Below are 16411 nucleotides of genomic sequence, written 5' to 3'. Positions count from 1 at the left end.
CCTACTGAACTCACCCCCTAACTACCCTACTGAACCCCCCCTCCTAACTACCCTACTGAACCCCCTAACTTCCCTACTGAACCCCCCTAACTACCCTGCTAAACTCACCCCCTTACTACCCTACTGAACTACCCCAACCCCTTCCCTGTCATCCTCTCATCCATATTTCCCTCACCGTCCCCAATACAGTTTCAAATATCCCACATCAAAGCCTGTGATTAGTTAAATCAACATGATCACAGCCTGTGATTGGTTAAATCAACATGATCAAAGCCTGTGATTGGTTAAATCAACATGATCACAGCCTGTGATTGGTTAAATTCACTAAAGAGATCTGCAGAGTTAAATAGTAATAGTAACTTCACAAGGAATGATTTAACATTCACCAATTAGACAGACTGAGATTCAACTTCAACAGATGGATGATCTGATCATCTGTCCCCGCTCCTGAAATACGGGTCCCAAATGGCGCCCTATTCCTCTATGGGCCCATAGGGCTCTGGTCAAAAGTAGTGCACTATATAGGGAATAGGGCTCTGGTCAAAAGTAGTGCACTATATAGGGAATAGGGCTCTGGTCAAAAGTAGTGCACTATATAGGGAATAGGGCTCTGGTCAAAAGTAGTGCACTACATAGGGAATAGGGCTCTGGTCAAAAGTAGTGCACTACATAGGGAATAGGGCTCTGGTCAAAAGTAGTGCACTACATAGGGAATAGGGATCTGGTCTATAGTAGTGCACTACATAGGGAATAGGGTCCCATAGGGCTCTGGTCTAAAGTAGTGCACTACATAGGGAATAGGGCTCTGGTCTATAGTAGTGCACTACATAGGGAATAGGGTCCCATAGGGATCTGGTCTAAAGTAGTGCACTACATAGGGAATAGGGCTCTGGTCAAAAGTAGTGCACTACATAGGAAATAGGGATCTGGTCTATAGTAGTGCACTACATAGGGAATAGGGTCCCATAGGGCTCTGGTCTAAAGTAGTGCACTACATAGGGAATAGGGCTCTGGTCTATAGTAGTGCACTACATAGGGAATAGGGTCCCATAGGGCTCTGGTCTAAAGTAGTGCACTACATAGGGAATAGGGTGCCTTAGGGCTCTGGTCTATAGTAGTGCACTACATAGGGAATAGGGTGCCTTCTTGGTACGTAATATAACCTTCTCCCCTCCTGTGAAGGACATGTTGCCTGTGAAGTGCACAATATGCACAAGGATGGAATTGGAATTTAAAAAAACCTATTGCAACTCCCAGTGTAAAATCCTAAGAGTTTAAAACGTCATTCAAAATGTAATTTCCACATGTCAATTATAATTGAATTTAGTGGACTCTGTTCTTCAAGCCTTGTCTCCGATCCCCTGACTTTGTCAGCGATGGTGTTTTCTTCCTCTGCCAGTTGGTGTCTTGTAGCCGTTGTCGCAGTGATGGGATGACATTTGAAGCAGTTTAAACCACACTACGTTTCTGTTCCAATCACATTGCTGCCTTTTTCAAAAAAATTTGCTGCTCATTGACACGACACATGATATGAATAACATGGTTGAGATTGATTGTTCGAAATTGATTGATTAGCCCCTGGAATACGCATGGATTCCATATTGATTAGGTATTGTTACAACCACACTAGATACAGTGGGGCAAAAAAAAGTATTTAGTAAGCCACCAATTGTGCAAGTTCTCCCACCTAAAAAGATGAGAGAGGCCTGTAATTTTCATCATAGGTACACTTCAACTATGACAGAAAAGTTTGAAAAAATTCCAGAAAATCACATTGAAAATATCACAATACTTATTTTCCACCATAATTTGCAAATAAATTCATTAAAAAATCCTGCAATGTGATTTTCTGGATTTTTTTCAAATTTTTCTGTCATAGTTGAAGTGTACCTATGATGAAAATTACAGGCCTCTCTCACCTGACAGATAGGGGTTTTAGCCTGTGTGGTTCTTTTTCTCTTCACTGGTTTGTTTCGTTCAAGAAATTGGTCAAACCTTCCTCTCTTTGCCCTTTAGTATTGTGTTGAACCTATTTCATGTTCATGTATATAATGCCTGTACCATTCCTCCAGTCGTCTCAGTTTTAAACATCAGTGGGTTGCACAAATCTGGTCACTTATCCATTATTCCCTGTTTGTCGAAATTTTGGGGATTTCTTTTGTCAATCCTAGTGTGAATGAACTGCAGCAACAACACTAATCGTGTTATTCAGGCTTTAACCATGTTCTTTGGTTATTCAGGACTTAACCATGTTCTTTGTGTTCACTGTTGCCTTTTTTGTAACCCATCATTTACTTGCTACTATAGACTTCCCCATCCCTCTGCCCACCCCATCGCAACTATAGCCACTGATGGTACTGCAGGCGGTGTGCACCTGGCAATGCCAGCCTAGGTAATGGTAGGTTGACCAAAACCAGAAGCTCCTTCCTGTCCTGCTATACCTCCTGGGTACTACTGCCTCCTCCATTTTCCACCTCTTTCTGCCCTCAACATCCTCCTTCTCTACCTCCGCCTCTCCTCCTCCTCCGACTGTCTTTACCTCCTCCTCTACCCCCGCCTCTCCTCCCTCCTCCGACTGTCTTTACCTCCTCCTCTACCCCGCCTCTCCTCCCTCCTCCGACTGTCTTTACCTCCTCCTCTACCCCGCCTCTCCTCCTCCTCTACCTCCTCCCTCCTCCGACTGTCTCTACCTCCTCCTCTACCCCCGCCTCTCCTCCTCCTCTACCTCCTCCCTCCTCCGACTGTCTCTACCTCCTCCTCTACCCCCGCCTCTCCTCCCTCCTCCGACTGTCTTTACCTCCTCCTCTACCCCGCCTCTCCTCCCTCCTCCGACTGTCTTTACCTCCTCCTCTACCTCTGCCTCTCCTCCCTCCTCTGACTGTCTTTACCTCCTCTTCTCCACCTCCTCCAACTGTCTTTACCTCTTCCTCTACCTCCTCCTCTACCCCTCCTCCTCTACCTCCGCCTCTCCTCCCTCCTCTGACTGTCTTTACCTCCTCTCTACCTCCTCCCTCCTCCGACTGTCTTTACCTCCTTCTCTACCTCTGCCTCTCCTCCCTCCTCTGACTGTCTTTACCTCCTCTTCTCCACCTCCTCCGACTGTCTTTACCTCCTCCTCTACCTCCGCCTCTCCTCCCTCATCTGACTGTCTTTACCTCCTCCTCTACCTCCGCCTCTCCTCCCTCCTCTGACTGTCTTTACCTCCTCCTCTACCTCCTCTCTACCTCCTCCTCTACCTACGCCTCTCCTCCCTCCTCTGACTGTCTTTACCTCCTCCTCTACCTCCTCCGACTGTCTTTACCTCCTCCTCTCCTCCTCCTCCAACTGTCTTTACCTCCTCCTCTACCTCCTCCTCTACCTCCTCCTCCACCTCCCTCTCTCTCCTCCTCCTCCTACTGTCTTTACCTCCTCCTCTACCTCCTCTCCTCCCTCCTCCTCTGACTGTCTTTACCTCCTCCTCTCCTCCCCTCCTCTCCTCCCTCCTCCTCCAACTGTCTCTACCCCCTCCCTCCTCTCCTCCCTCCTCCTCCAACTGTCTCTACCTCCTCCCTCCTCTCCTCCCTCCTCCTCCAACTGTCTCTACCTCCTCTTCTCCTCCCTCCTCCTCCCTCCTCCTCCAACTGTCTCTACCTCCCTCCCTCCTCTCCTCCCTCCTCCCTCCGACTGTCTTTACCTCCTCCTCTACCTCCTCCTCTCCTCCCTCCTCCTCCAACTGTCTCTACCTCCTCCCTCCTCCTCCTCCCTCCTCCTCCAACTGTCTCTACCTCCTCCCTCCTCTCCTCCCTCCTCCTCAACTGTCTCTACCTCCTCCTCTCCTCCCTCCTCTTCTCCCTCCTCCTCCAACTGCTCCTCTACCTCCTCCCTCCTCTCCTCCCTCCTCCTCCAACTGTCTCTCTACCTCCTCTTCTCCTCCCTCCTCTCCTCCCTCCTCTCCTACCTCCTCCTCCAAATGTCTCTACCTCCTCCCCTCCTCTCCTCCCTCCTCCTCCGACTGTCTTTACCTCCTCTCTACCTCCCTCCCTCCTCCGACTGTCTTTACCTCCTTCTCTACCTCTGCCTCTCCTCCCTCCTCTGACTGTCTTTACCTCCTCTTCTCCACCTCCTCCGACTGTCTTTACCTCCTCCTCTACCTCCGCCTCTCCTCCCTCCTCTGACTGTCTTTACCTCCTCCTCTACCTCCGCCTCTCCTCCCTCCTCTGACTGTCTTTACCTCCTCCTCTACCTCCTCCTCTACCTCCTCCTCTACCACCTACGCCTCTCCTCCCTCCTCTGACTGTCTTACCTCCTCCTCTACCTCCTCCGACTGTCTTTCCTCCTCCTCTCCTCCTCCTCCAACTGTCTTTACCTCCTCCTCTACCCTCCTCCTCTACCTCCTCCTCTACCTCCTCCTCTCCTCCCTCCTCCTACTGTCTTTACCTCTCCCTCCTCTACCTCCTCTCTCCTCCCTCCTCCCTGACTGTCTTTGCCTCCTCCCTCCCCTCCCTCCTCTCCTCCCTCCTCCTCCAACTGTCTCTACCCCCTCCCTCCTCTCCTCCCTCCTCCTCCAACTGTCTCTACCTCCTCCCTCCTCTCCTCCCTCCTCCTCCAACTGTCTCTACCTCCTCTTCTCCTCCCTCCCTCTCCTCCCTCCTCCTCCAACTGTCTCTACCCTCCTCCCTCCCTCTCCTCCCTCCCTCCTCCGACTGTCTTCCCCTCCTCCTCTACCTCCTCCTCTCCTCCCTCCTCCTCCAACTGTCTCTACCTCCTCCCTCCTCTCCTCCCTCCTCCTCCAACTGTCTCTACCTCCTCCCTCCTCTCCTCCCTCCTCCTCCAACTGTCTCTACCTCCTCCTCTCCTCCCTCCTCTTCTCCCTCCTCCTCCAACTGTCTCTACCTCCTCCCTCCTCTCCTCCCTCCTCCTCCAACTGTCTCTACCTCCTCTTCTCCTCCCTCCTCTCCTCCCTCCTCTCCTACCTCCTCCTCCAACTGTCTCTACCTCCTCCCTCCCTCCTCCCTCCTCCTCCTGACTGTCTTTACCTCCTCCTCTACCTCCTCCTCTCCTCCCTCCTCTCCTCCCTCCTCCTCCAACTGTCTCTACCTCCTCCCTCCTCTCCTCCCTCCTCCTCCAACTGTCTCTACCTCCTCCTCTCCTCCCTCCTCTCCTCCTCCTCCTCCAACTGTCTCTACCCCCTCCCTCCTCTTCTCCCTCCTCCTCCTCCGACTGTCTTTACCTCCTCCTTTACCTCCTCCTCTCCTCCCTCCTCCTCTGACTGTCTTTACCTCCTCCTCTCCTCCCTCCTCCTCCAACTGTCTCTACCTCCTCCTCTCCTCCCTCCTCCTCCGACTGTCTCTACCTCCTTGTCACCTCTCCTCCCTCCTCCTCCTCCGACTGTATCTGCCTCCTCCTCTCCTCTCCTCCCTCCTCCTCTGACTGTATCTACCTCCTCCTCTCCTCTCCTCCTTCCTCCTCCTCCTTCCTCCTCCTCCTTCCTGTGACTGATGTCTGAAGTAGATGTATCTACCCAAGTCCCAAATAGCACCTTTACAGGCCCTGGTCAGAAGTAGTTCACTGTTTAGGGAATATGGTGCCATTTATGCTTGCAGCCATTGTGTTGTAAACTGTCTTCTTCTCAGCTCTAAGACTATCGTTCCATGTCCTCTGGGATCAGATGTTATGGTAGAACTGAATAGAAGGAGCCTTTGCATCGACCGACTGAGTAAAGAACCAGTCTGGGTAATGTTGTTGTGCAGAATGTGAGCATCGTACTTTTGAACAGGATCCCAAACTAAATTTCCAACAACTTGGAACTCTTTAAATGTTGTATCTAAATAAAAGATCCCAAATGAACTGAATAGATAACCATTACCCAGTGTGCAACAGTGGTGTGAGTGTGGCGAAGGGTTTCTGCCTGCTAGTTACTGTAAGTTTTCAACAGGGTTAATTTCTCCAAGTAGCCTACTTAAACTCTTTAATTTCCGACTTAAAAACAACTTATTCATTGTTTTGTTTTTCAATCGGTAGATACAAATGAATACATGAGTTTTAACCTGTTGTTGGTAGGATGAACCTTGGAGTAAAAATGCTCTGTTTAGGATTATGTGGCTTTCAAGAGCCTCCATCCTTAACCTTCTATCAGACCCCTGCTAGTCTCCGTCAGAATCCCTGTTTTACTAATATCTATTTTCAGGGGGATTTCTTTCCTATAGTATTGTTCTCTCCAGCTTTCAATTCCTACACTTCAAATCCTCTCCTTTTCTCGCTCTATCTCTCTCTGTCTGACCGTGCATGAAGATTCTGACCTCACTCTGACACTGCATGCTCTGTGTTGGTCCTGTGTGTGTGTGTGTGTGTGTGTGTGTGTGTGTGTGTGTGTGTGTGTGTGTGTGTGTGTGTTGCTCTATTTCCTCATTGTACTGTATCTTTGTAACTCTGTGATTCTGTGTCTTGATGCCTCATGAAATATCTGAATGGCTTTTCTTGAACTGTTAATGTGTGGAATTCCCTGTAGTCTGTATGTGAGTATGTCACTTCCTGTAGTCTGTGAGGATGTCACTTCCTGTAGTCTGTGAGTATGTCACTTCCTGTAGTCTGTGAGTATGTCTCTCTTCAAAATGAACACACATGAACACACTGATCCATAGAGAGGAAATCTGAGCTATGATATAGCATCGGTATTGTAGTTATTCAGTTTAAACATCAAGCGAAACTTGATATCAAATAACAATAGTTGCATCAATAGTTGCATCACGCTCAAATCACTTTTGAAGTTTATTGGAAGTTAACTTACGAAGAGGCGTGGACTGTTTTCATCCACACATTGTCAGACAGAAACAGAAATACAACGTGAATTCAGTTTAACTTTAATTTATTATATTCTAGTTCACCTAAGCAACCTTTCAAAACATGACATTTCAAAATTGACTGAACAGTCACATTATTTTCTAACCTATTTGTATTATCAATTATCTATTTTGATTGACATTATTTCTAATAGCTGTTGACTCGTTATCGAGCACAGGCACACACACACACAACAATCAAATTGGAAAAAATTTGCAGACATCCAAATGACCATCCCTGAAGCAGCATCGACCTCATTAAAATGACCATCCCTGAAGCAGCATCGACCTCATTAAAATGACCATCCCTGAAGCAGCATCGACCTCATTAAAATGACCATCCCTGAAGCAGCATCGACCTCATTAAAATGACCATCCCTGAAGCAGCATCGACCTCATTAAAATGACCATCCCTGAAGCAGCATCGACCTCATTAAAATGACCATCCCTGAAGCAGCATCGACCTCATTAAAATGACCATCCCTGAAGCAGCATCGACCTCATTAAATAGTAGCTTTTCTGTCCTGTATACAGAACACCTGCTCAATAAATATACACGTTATTGTTTTCCTCCTCATGTCATTGTAATGTTTGTCCTGGTAATAATTGTTTGCTTATTGTCTGCTTTGGTTCTTATTGTTTGTGTCTCGTATGTCTCCATCGTAGGTAGAATACAGGATGGCAATATGGAGAACAACCAGACTAAAGGTAACCTTTTTTCAACTCCCCCCCATAGTTGGGATGTGCTCTAACTAGGATTGCAAAATTTCGGTAACTTTCCCCAAAATGCCCAGGTTTTCCAGGAATCCTGGTCCAGATGTTCTGCTTATTCCTTGATTTAAGGAATTTTCCGAACAGAATTTCTGGACAAACCTATTCATTTTGGGAAAGTTATCTGAATTTTGCAACCCTAACTCGAACGTTTCTCTAACGTTGAGTCTCTTCAGGTTTCTCTAACGTTGAGTCTCTTCAGGTTTCTCTAACATTGAGTCTCTTCAGGTTTCTCTAACGTTGAGTCTCTTAAGGTTTCTCTAACGTTGAGTCTCTTCAGGTTTCTCTAACGTTGAGAGGTTTCTCTAACGTTGAGGTTTCTCTAACGTTGAGTCTCTTCAGGTTTCTCTAACGTTGAGTCTCTTCAGGTTTCTCTAACGTTGAGTCTCTTCAGGTTTCTCTAACGTTGAGTCTCTTAAGGTTTTCTAACGTTGGTCTCTTCTCTAACGTTGAGTCTCTTCAGGTTTCTCTAACGTTGAGTCTCTTTAGGTTTCTCTAAGTTGAGTCTCTTAGGTTTCTCTAACGTTGAGTCTCTTCAGGTTTCTCTAACGTTGAGTCTCTTCTAAGGTTTCTCTAACGTTGAGTCTCTTCAGGTTTCTCTAACGTTGAGTCTCTTCAGGTTTCTTTCTCTAACGTTGAGTCTCTTCAGGTTTCTCTAACGTTGAGTCTCTTCAGGTTTCTCTAACGTTGAGTCTCTTCAGGTTTCTCTAACGTTGAGTCTCTTCAGGTTTCTCTAACGTTGAGTCTCTTCAGGTTTCTCTAACGTTGAGTCTCTTCAGGTTTCTCTAACGTTGAGTCTCTTCAGGTTTCTCTAACGTTGAGTCTCTTCAGGTTTCTCTAACGTTGAGTCTCTTCAGGTTTCTCTAACGTTGAGTCTCTTCAGGTTTCTCTAACGTTGAGTCTCTTCAGGTTTCTCTAACCTGAGTCTCTTCAGGTTTCTCTAACGTTGAGTCTCTTCAGGTTTCTCTAACGTTTTGAGTCTCTTCAGGTTTCTCTAACGTTGAGTCTCTTCAGGTTTCTCTAACGTTGAGTCTCTTCAGGTTTCTCTAACGTTGAGTCTCTTCAGGTTTCTCTAACGTTGAGTCTCTTCAGGTTTCTCTAACGTTGGTTACTCTAACGTTGAATTAACATCCATTCAGCCTGATGTATGTCTTGTCTTCAGTGTCGTTGTCAGTCAGTCTGCAGCGATGTGTCTGTCTCAGCTCCAGGTCTAAGTCTCTCTCTCTCTCTGTCTCTCTCTCTCTCTCTCTCTCTGTCTCTCTGTCTGTCTGTCTCTCTCTCTCTGTCTCTCTCTCTCTCTCTCTCTGTCTCTCTGTCTCTCTCTCTGTCTCTCTCTCTCTCTCTCTGTCTCTCTCTCTCTCTCTCTCTCTGTCAATTCAATTCAATGGCTTTATTGGCATGGGAAACATGTGTTAACATTGCCACAGCAAGTGAGGTAGATAATATATAAAGTGAAATAAACAATAAAAATTAACAGTAAACATTACACATACAGAAGTTTCAAAACAATACAGACATTACAAATGTCATATTATATATATATACAGTGTCTCTCTCTCTCTCTGTCTCTCTCTCTGTCTCTCTCTCTGTCTCTCTCTCTCTGTCTCTCTCTCTCTGTCTCTCTCTCTCTGTCTCTCTCTCTCTGAATTTTGTCTACATACAGACAGAAATGTTAAGAATCATGTTATTAATTGAAAACAAAGGGTCGTTCCATGAAATGAGTGCCTTTCATGTCCTTATTAAATTGTATGTAGAAGTTGTGCTTTTTGAAAAGCCTGTTAAATTAAACGAAGTGCCTTTTAATATAAACCAGACGGCGAATTCAATCAATCAAATGTTTTGTATATGAATAATAGACTTCAACCCACTTTAATTCCATCAAGCTTTCACCGTCATTGTGATCATTTATTTGATGTGGTTTAGTGACTCATTTACATCTGTACCTCATGTCAACCCTGTTGTGATCTGAACTCTCTTTAATATGGTCAAACAATCACGTAGTCAAATCACAGTGTAAAAGCTGGTTCTGATCCTTTTGACCGTGTTTTGTGGTAGAAAGCAGGCATTACACGTCCACCCTGTTACCCATAGATAGAACGGTTAGAAATAGTTAACCGATTAAATGTGTTTTTGTGATGCTTGCATTCAATTGTGTTCCTTCCTCTTGTCACGGGCTGATTTAACTTCTTAGGGATCCGCCCCTTTTTTCAATGTTCGCCTAAAATGACATACCTAAATCTAACTACCTCTAGCTCAGGCCCTGAAGCAAGGATATGTATATTATTGATACCAATTGAAAGGAAACACTTTGACGTTTATGGAAATGTGACAGTAATGTAGGAGAATATAACACAACAGATCTGGTAAAAGAAAAGAAGAAAAAACATGCAGTTTCTTACAACAACAACGTTTTTTTTTTCTACCACCATTTTGAAATGCAACAGAAAGGTCCCATAGCTATCACTCTGGTTGTAATTCCGATGGTGTCCACAAGATGGCAGCAGTGTATGTGCAAAGTTTGAGACGGATAACTTGAAGTATGAGAAAACTACATGACATTTAGTGTGAAGGTGAAGTCACCCAGGTACATTTGGGAAAATCGTGAAGGAGACATTCGCATTCACATGACATTTTTCTGCAAGAATATCCTCAAATCTGTATACTTGGACTTTGACTTAGTTTTTCCAGCATTAGTAGCCATATTATGAGTTCAACATTTGCAAAACAACCAGTTTTCATCACTACGTAACACTGAATATTCTTAGAATTTTTGTCTAAAAGGAAAAGGCATGCGGTCGCACAAGGTTAGTAGCTACATTCTGAGTCAGATACAGGGTTCCCCATAAAGCCCAGCTCATTGGCTATCTATCTAGCTTTGTCTGACCCCAATTGGTGCTTATTTTACAAAGTTAGAGTCGTTCAAGTGAAGACCGCCCGCGTCAGCTGTGTACCATGAAGGCGTCGCTCTCGGAACAAATATGGTGTCCTATAGGATATACTACACTCCTAATGATATAGTGAAGTCTGGTTACGTTCTAGGATCGCTGATATGGTGTCCTATAGAATATACTACACCCCTAATGATATAGTGAAGTCTGGTTAGGTTCTAGGATCTCTGATATGGTGTCCTATAGGATATACTACACCCCTAATGATATAGTGAAGTCTGGTTACCTTCTAGGATCTCTGATATGGTGTCCTATAGGATATACTACACTCCTAATGATAAAGTGAAGTCTGGTTACGTTCTAGGATCTCTGATATGGTGTCCTATAGGATATACTTTTTTTTATTTAGGGAGAGATTTTCACAGGTTCCTTTCTTTGCAAATTGAACAAGTGGAAATACAAAATCGATTGTGCTATGTGGACCTTTTTAGGATATGAAAATTGATTTTATCTAAGATAACAACACTTCATGTTATCTCTGGGACCCTTTGGATGATAAAGCAGAGCAACATTTCAGAATGTAAGGACACATTTCACCTTCGGAGGTGAATTTATCAAACTATGGAGGTGAACCCTGTCCCAGTCAAACCTGTCCCAGTCAACCCTGTTACAGTCATCCCTGTTAAGGTCAACACTGTGTTACAGTCAACCCTGTTAAGGTTAACCCTCCCAGTCAACCCTGTTTACAGTCAACCCTGTTAAGGTTAACCCTCCCAGTCAACCCTGTTACAGTCAACCCTGTTACAGTCAACCCTGTTACAGTCAACCCTGTTACAGTCAACCCTGTCCAGTCAACCCTGGTCCAGTCAACCCTGTTACAGCCAACCCTGTAACAGTCAACCCTGTTACAGTCAACCCTGTTACAGTCAACCCTGTTACAGCCAACCCTGTTACAGCCAACCCTGTTACAGCCAACCCTGTTACAGTCAACCCTGTTACAGCCAACCCTGTTACAGTCAACCCTGTTCCAGTCAACCCTGTTACAGCCAACCCTGTTACAGTCAACCCTGTTACAGCCAACCCTGTTACAGTCAACCCTGTTCCAGTCAACCCTGTTACAGCCAACCCTGTAACAGTCAACCCTGTTACAGCCAACCCTGTTACAGTCAACCCTGTTCCAGTCAACCCTGTTACAGCCAACCCTGTTACAGTCAACCCTGTTACAGCCAACCCTGTTACAGTCAACCCTGTTACAGTCAACCCTGTCCAGGCAACCTTGTTACGGCCAATCCTTTTCCTTTAATTAGAATTTACTGTCATATTATTTTTTATTTAACCTCCTGAGATCCAACACTAGTAATGGCCTCTGTGTGTGGACTGTATTACGATCAACACTAGTAATGGTCTCTGTGTGGACTGTATTACGATCCAACACTAGTAATGGCCTCTGTGGACTGTATTACGATCCAACACTAGTAATGGTCTCTGTGTGGACTGTATTACGATCCAACACTAGTAATGGCCTCTGTGTGTGGACTGTATTACGATCCAACACTAGTAATGGCCTCTGTGTGTGGACTGTATTACGATCAACACTAGTAATGGCCTCTGTGTGTGGACTGTATTACGATCCAACACTAGTAATGGCCTCTGTGTGTGGACTGTATTACGATCAACACTAGTAATGGCCTCTGTGTGGACTGTATTACGATCCAACACTAGTAATGGCCTCTCTGTGTGGACTGTATTACGATCCAACACTAGTAATGGCCTCTCTGTGTGTGGACTGTATTACGATCCAACACTAGTAATGGCCTCTGTGTGTGGACTGTATTACGATCCAACACTAGTTATGGCCTCTGTGTGTGGACTGTATTACGATCAACACTAGTAATGGCCTCTGTGTGTGGACTGTATTACGATCCAACACTAGTAATGGCCTCTGTGTGTGGACTGTATTACGATCCAACACTAGTAATGGCCTCTGTGTGTGGACTGTATTACGATCCAACACTAGTAATGGCCTCTGTGTGTGGACTGTATTACGATCCAACACTAGTAATGGCCTCTGTGTGTGGACTGTATTACGATCCAACACTAGTAATCTTTTTAATAACGAGGTCCCCGAACAGATATCACTTAGTTTTCCAAATTAGGCACTGTGTATCTGCAGTGTTGGAGAGCCCACGGTATACAGAGTACTGGGTAGCTACTGGAACAGGGTTGGAGAGCCCACGGTATACAGAGTACTGGGTAGCTACAGGAACAGGGTTGGAGAGCCATGGTATACAGAGTACTGGGTAGCAGGAACAGGGTAGGAGAGCCCATGGCATACAGAGTACTGGGTAGCAGGAACAGGGTATGAGAGCCCATGGCATACAGAGTACTGGATAGCTACAGGAACAGGGTTGGAGAGCCCAGGGCATACAGAGTACTGGGTAGCTACAGGAACAGGGTTGGAGAGCCCAGGGCATACAGAGTACTGGGTAGCTGAACAGGGTAGGAGAGCCCATGGCATACAGAGTACTGGGTAGCAGGAACAGGGTTGGAGAGCCCATGACATACAGTGTACTGGGTAGCTACAGGAACAGTGTTGGAGAGCCCATGGCATACAGAGTACTGGGTAGCTACAGGAACAGGGTTGGAGAGCCCATGACATACAGTGTACTGGGTAGCTACAGGAACAGGGTTGGAGAGCCCATGACATACAGTGTACTGGGTAGCTACAGGAACAGTGTTGGAGAGCCCATGGTATACAGAGAACTGGGCAGCTACAGGAACACGGTTGGAGAGCCCATGGTATACAGAGTACTGGGTTGCTGAACAGGGTTGGAGAGACCTTGGCAAACAGAGTACTGGGTAGCTGAACAGGGTTGGAGAGCCCATGGTATACAGAGTACTGGGTAGCTACAGGAACAGTGTTGGAGAGCCCATGGTATACAGAGTACTGGGTAGCAGGAACAGGGTTGGAGAGCCCATGGCATACAGAGTACTGGGTAGCAGGAACAGGGTATGAGAACCCATGGTATACAGAGTACTGGGTAGCAGGAACAGGGTTGGAGAGCCCATGGCATACAGAGTACTGGGTAGCAGGAACAGGGTATGAGAACCCATGGTATACAGAGTACTGGGTAGCTGAACAGGGTTGGAGAGCCCAGGGCATACATAGTACTGGGTAGCAGGAACAGGGTAGGAGAGACCAGGGCATACAGAGTACTGGGTAGCTGAACAGGGTTGGAGAGCCCAGGGCATACAGGGTACTGGGTAGCTACAGGAACAGGGTTGGAGAACCCATGGCATACTGAGTACTGGGTAGCTACAGGAACAGGGTAGGAGAGCCCAGGGCATACAGAGTACTGGGTAGCTGAACAGGGTAGGAGAGCCCATGGTATACAGAGTACTGGGTAGCAGGAAGAGGGTTCGAGAGCCCAGGGCATACAAAGTACTGGGTAGCTGAACAGGGTAGGAGAGCCCAGGGCATACAGAGTACTGGGTAGCAGGAACAGGGTAGGAGAGCCCATGGCATACATAGTACTGGGTAGCTGAACAGTGTAGGAGAGCCCAGGGCATACAGAGTACTGGGTAGCTACAGTAACAGTGTAGGAGAGCCCAGGGCATACAGAGTACTGGGTAGCTACAGTAACAGGGTAGGAGAGCCCAGGGCATACAGAGTACTGGGTAGCAGGAACAGGGTAGGAGATCCCAGGGCATACAGAGTACTGGGTAGCTACAGTAACAGGGTAGGAGAGCCCATGGCATACAGAGTACTGGATAGCTGCAGTAACAGGGTTGGAGAGCCCAGGGCATACAGAGTACTGGGTAGCTACAGGAACAGGGTTGGAGAGCCATGGCATACAGAGTACTGGGTAGCTACAGGAACAGGGTTGGAGAGCCCAGGGCATACAGAGTAATGGGTAGCAGGAACAGGGTAGGAGAGCCCAGGGCATACAGAGTACTGGGTTGCTGAAAAGGGTTGGAGAGCCCAGGGCATACAGAGTACTGGGTAGCTGAACGGGGTAGGAGAGCCCATGGCATACAGAGTACTGGGTAGCTACAGGAACAAGGTTGGAGAGCCCATGGTATACAGAGTACTGGGTAGCTGAACAGGGTTGGAGAGACCATGGCATACAGAGTACTGGGTAGCTGAACAGCGTTGGAGAGCACATGGTATACAGAGTACTGGGTAGCTACAGGAACAGTGTTGGAGAGCCCATGGTATACAGAGTACTGGGTAGCAGGAACTGGGTTGGAGAGCCCATGGCATACAGAGTGCTGGGTAGCAGGAACAGGGTTGGAGAGCCCAGGGCATACAGAGTACTGGGTAGCTACAGGAACAGGGTTGGAGAGCCCAGGGTATACAGAGTACTGGGTAGCTGAACAGGGTTGGAGAGACCATGGCATACAGAGTACTGGGTAGCAGGAACAGGGTTGGAGAGCACATGGTATACAGAGTACTGGGTAGCTGAACAGGGTTGGAGAGCACATGGTATACAGAGTACTGGGTAGCTACAGGAACAGTGTTGGAGAGCCCATGGTATACAGAGTACTGGGTAGCAGGAACAGGGTTGGAGAGCCCATGGCATACAGAGTACTGGTTAGCAGGAACATAGTTGGAGAGCCCATGACATACAGAGTACTGGGTACCTACAGGAACAGGGTTGGAGAGCCCAGGGCATACAGAGTACTGGGTAGCTGAACAGGGTTGGAGAGCCCAGGGCATACAGGGTACTGGGTAGCTATAGGAACAGCGTTGGAGAACCCATGGCATACAGAGTACTGGGTAGCAGAAACAGGGTTGGAGAGCCCAAGGCATACAGAGTAATGGGTAGCTGAACAGGGTTGGAGAGCCCAGGGCATACAGGGTACTGGGTAGCTACAGGAACAGGGTTGGAGAGCCATGGTATACAGAGTACTGGGTAGCAGGAACAGGGTAGGAGAGCCCATGGCATACAGAGTACTGGGTAGCAGGAACAGGGTATGAGAGCCCATGGCATACAGAGTACTGGATAGCTACAGGAACAGGGTTGGAGAGCCCAGGGCATACAGAGTACTGGGTAGCTACAGGAACAGGGTTGGAGAGCCCAGGGCATACAGAGTACTGGGTAGCTGAACAGGGTAGGAGAGCCCATGGCATACAGAGTACTGGGTAGCAGGAACAGGGTTGGAGAGCCCATGACATACAGTGTACTGGGTAGCTACAGGAACAGTGTTGGAGAGCCCATGGTATACAGAGAACTGGGCAGCTACAGGAACACGGTTGGAGAGCCCATGGTATACAGAGTACTGGGTTGCTGAACAGGGTTGGAGAGACCTTGGCAAACAGAGTACTGGGTAGCTGAACAGGGTTGGAGAGCCCATGGTATACAGAGTACTGGGTAGCTACAGGAACAGTGTTGGAGAGCCCATGGTATACAGAGTACTGGGTAGCAGGAACAGGGTTGGAGAGCCCATGGCATACAGAGTACTGGGTAGCAGGAACAGGGTATGAGAACCCATGGTATACAGAGTACTGGGTAGCAGGAACAGGGTTGGAGAGCCCATGGCATACAGAGTACTGGGTAGCAGGAACAGGGTATGAGAACCCATGGTATACAGAGTACTGGGTAGCAGGAACAGGGTAGGAGAGCCCATGGCATACATAGTACTGGGTAGCAGGAACAGGGTAGGAGAGACCAGGGCATACAGAGTACTGGGTAGCTGAACAGGGTTGGAGAGCCCAGGGCATACAGGGTACTGGGTAGCTACAGGAACAGGGTTGGAGAACCCATGGCATACTGAGTACTGGGTAGCTACAGGAACAGGGTAGGAGAGCCCAGGGCATACAGAGTACTGGGTAGCTGAACAGGGTAGGAGAGCCCATGGTATACAGAGTACTGGGTAGCAGGAAGAGGGTTCGAGAGCCCAGGGCATACAAAGTACTGGGTAGCTGAACAG

The 16411-nt window shown here is 47.3% G+C and overlaps 1 pseudogene; it reads left to right on the top strand.

Annotated features, from left to right (window-relative positions):
- The window catches only part of LOC135540434 (plasma membrane calcium-transporting ATPase 2-like), a 239611-nt pseudogene that overhangs the window by 112026 nt on the left and 111174 nt on the right, over positions 1–16411 (top strand).

Source organism: Oncorhynchus masou, chromosome 5 (assembly GCF_036934945.1).
Source record: "Oncorhynchus masou masou isolate Uvic2021 chromosome 5, UVic_Omas_1.1, whole genome shotgun sequence".
NCBI classification, from domain to species: Eukaryota; Metazoa; Chordata; class Actinopteri; order Salmoniformes; family Salmonidae; genus Oncorhynchus; species Oncorhynchus masou.
The sequence above is the reverse complement of the archived record's forward strand: the minus strand, read 5'-3'. Positions and strand labels throughout refer to the sequence as shown.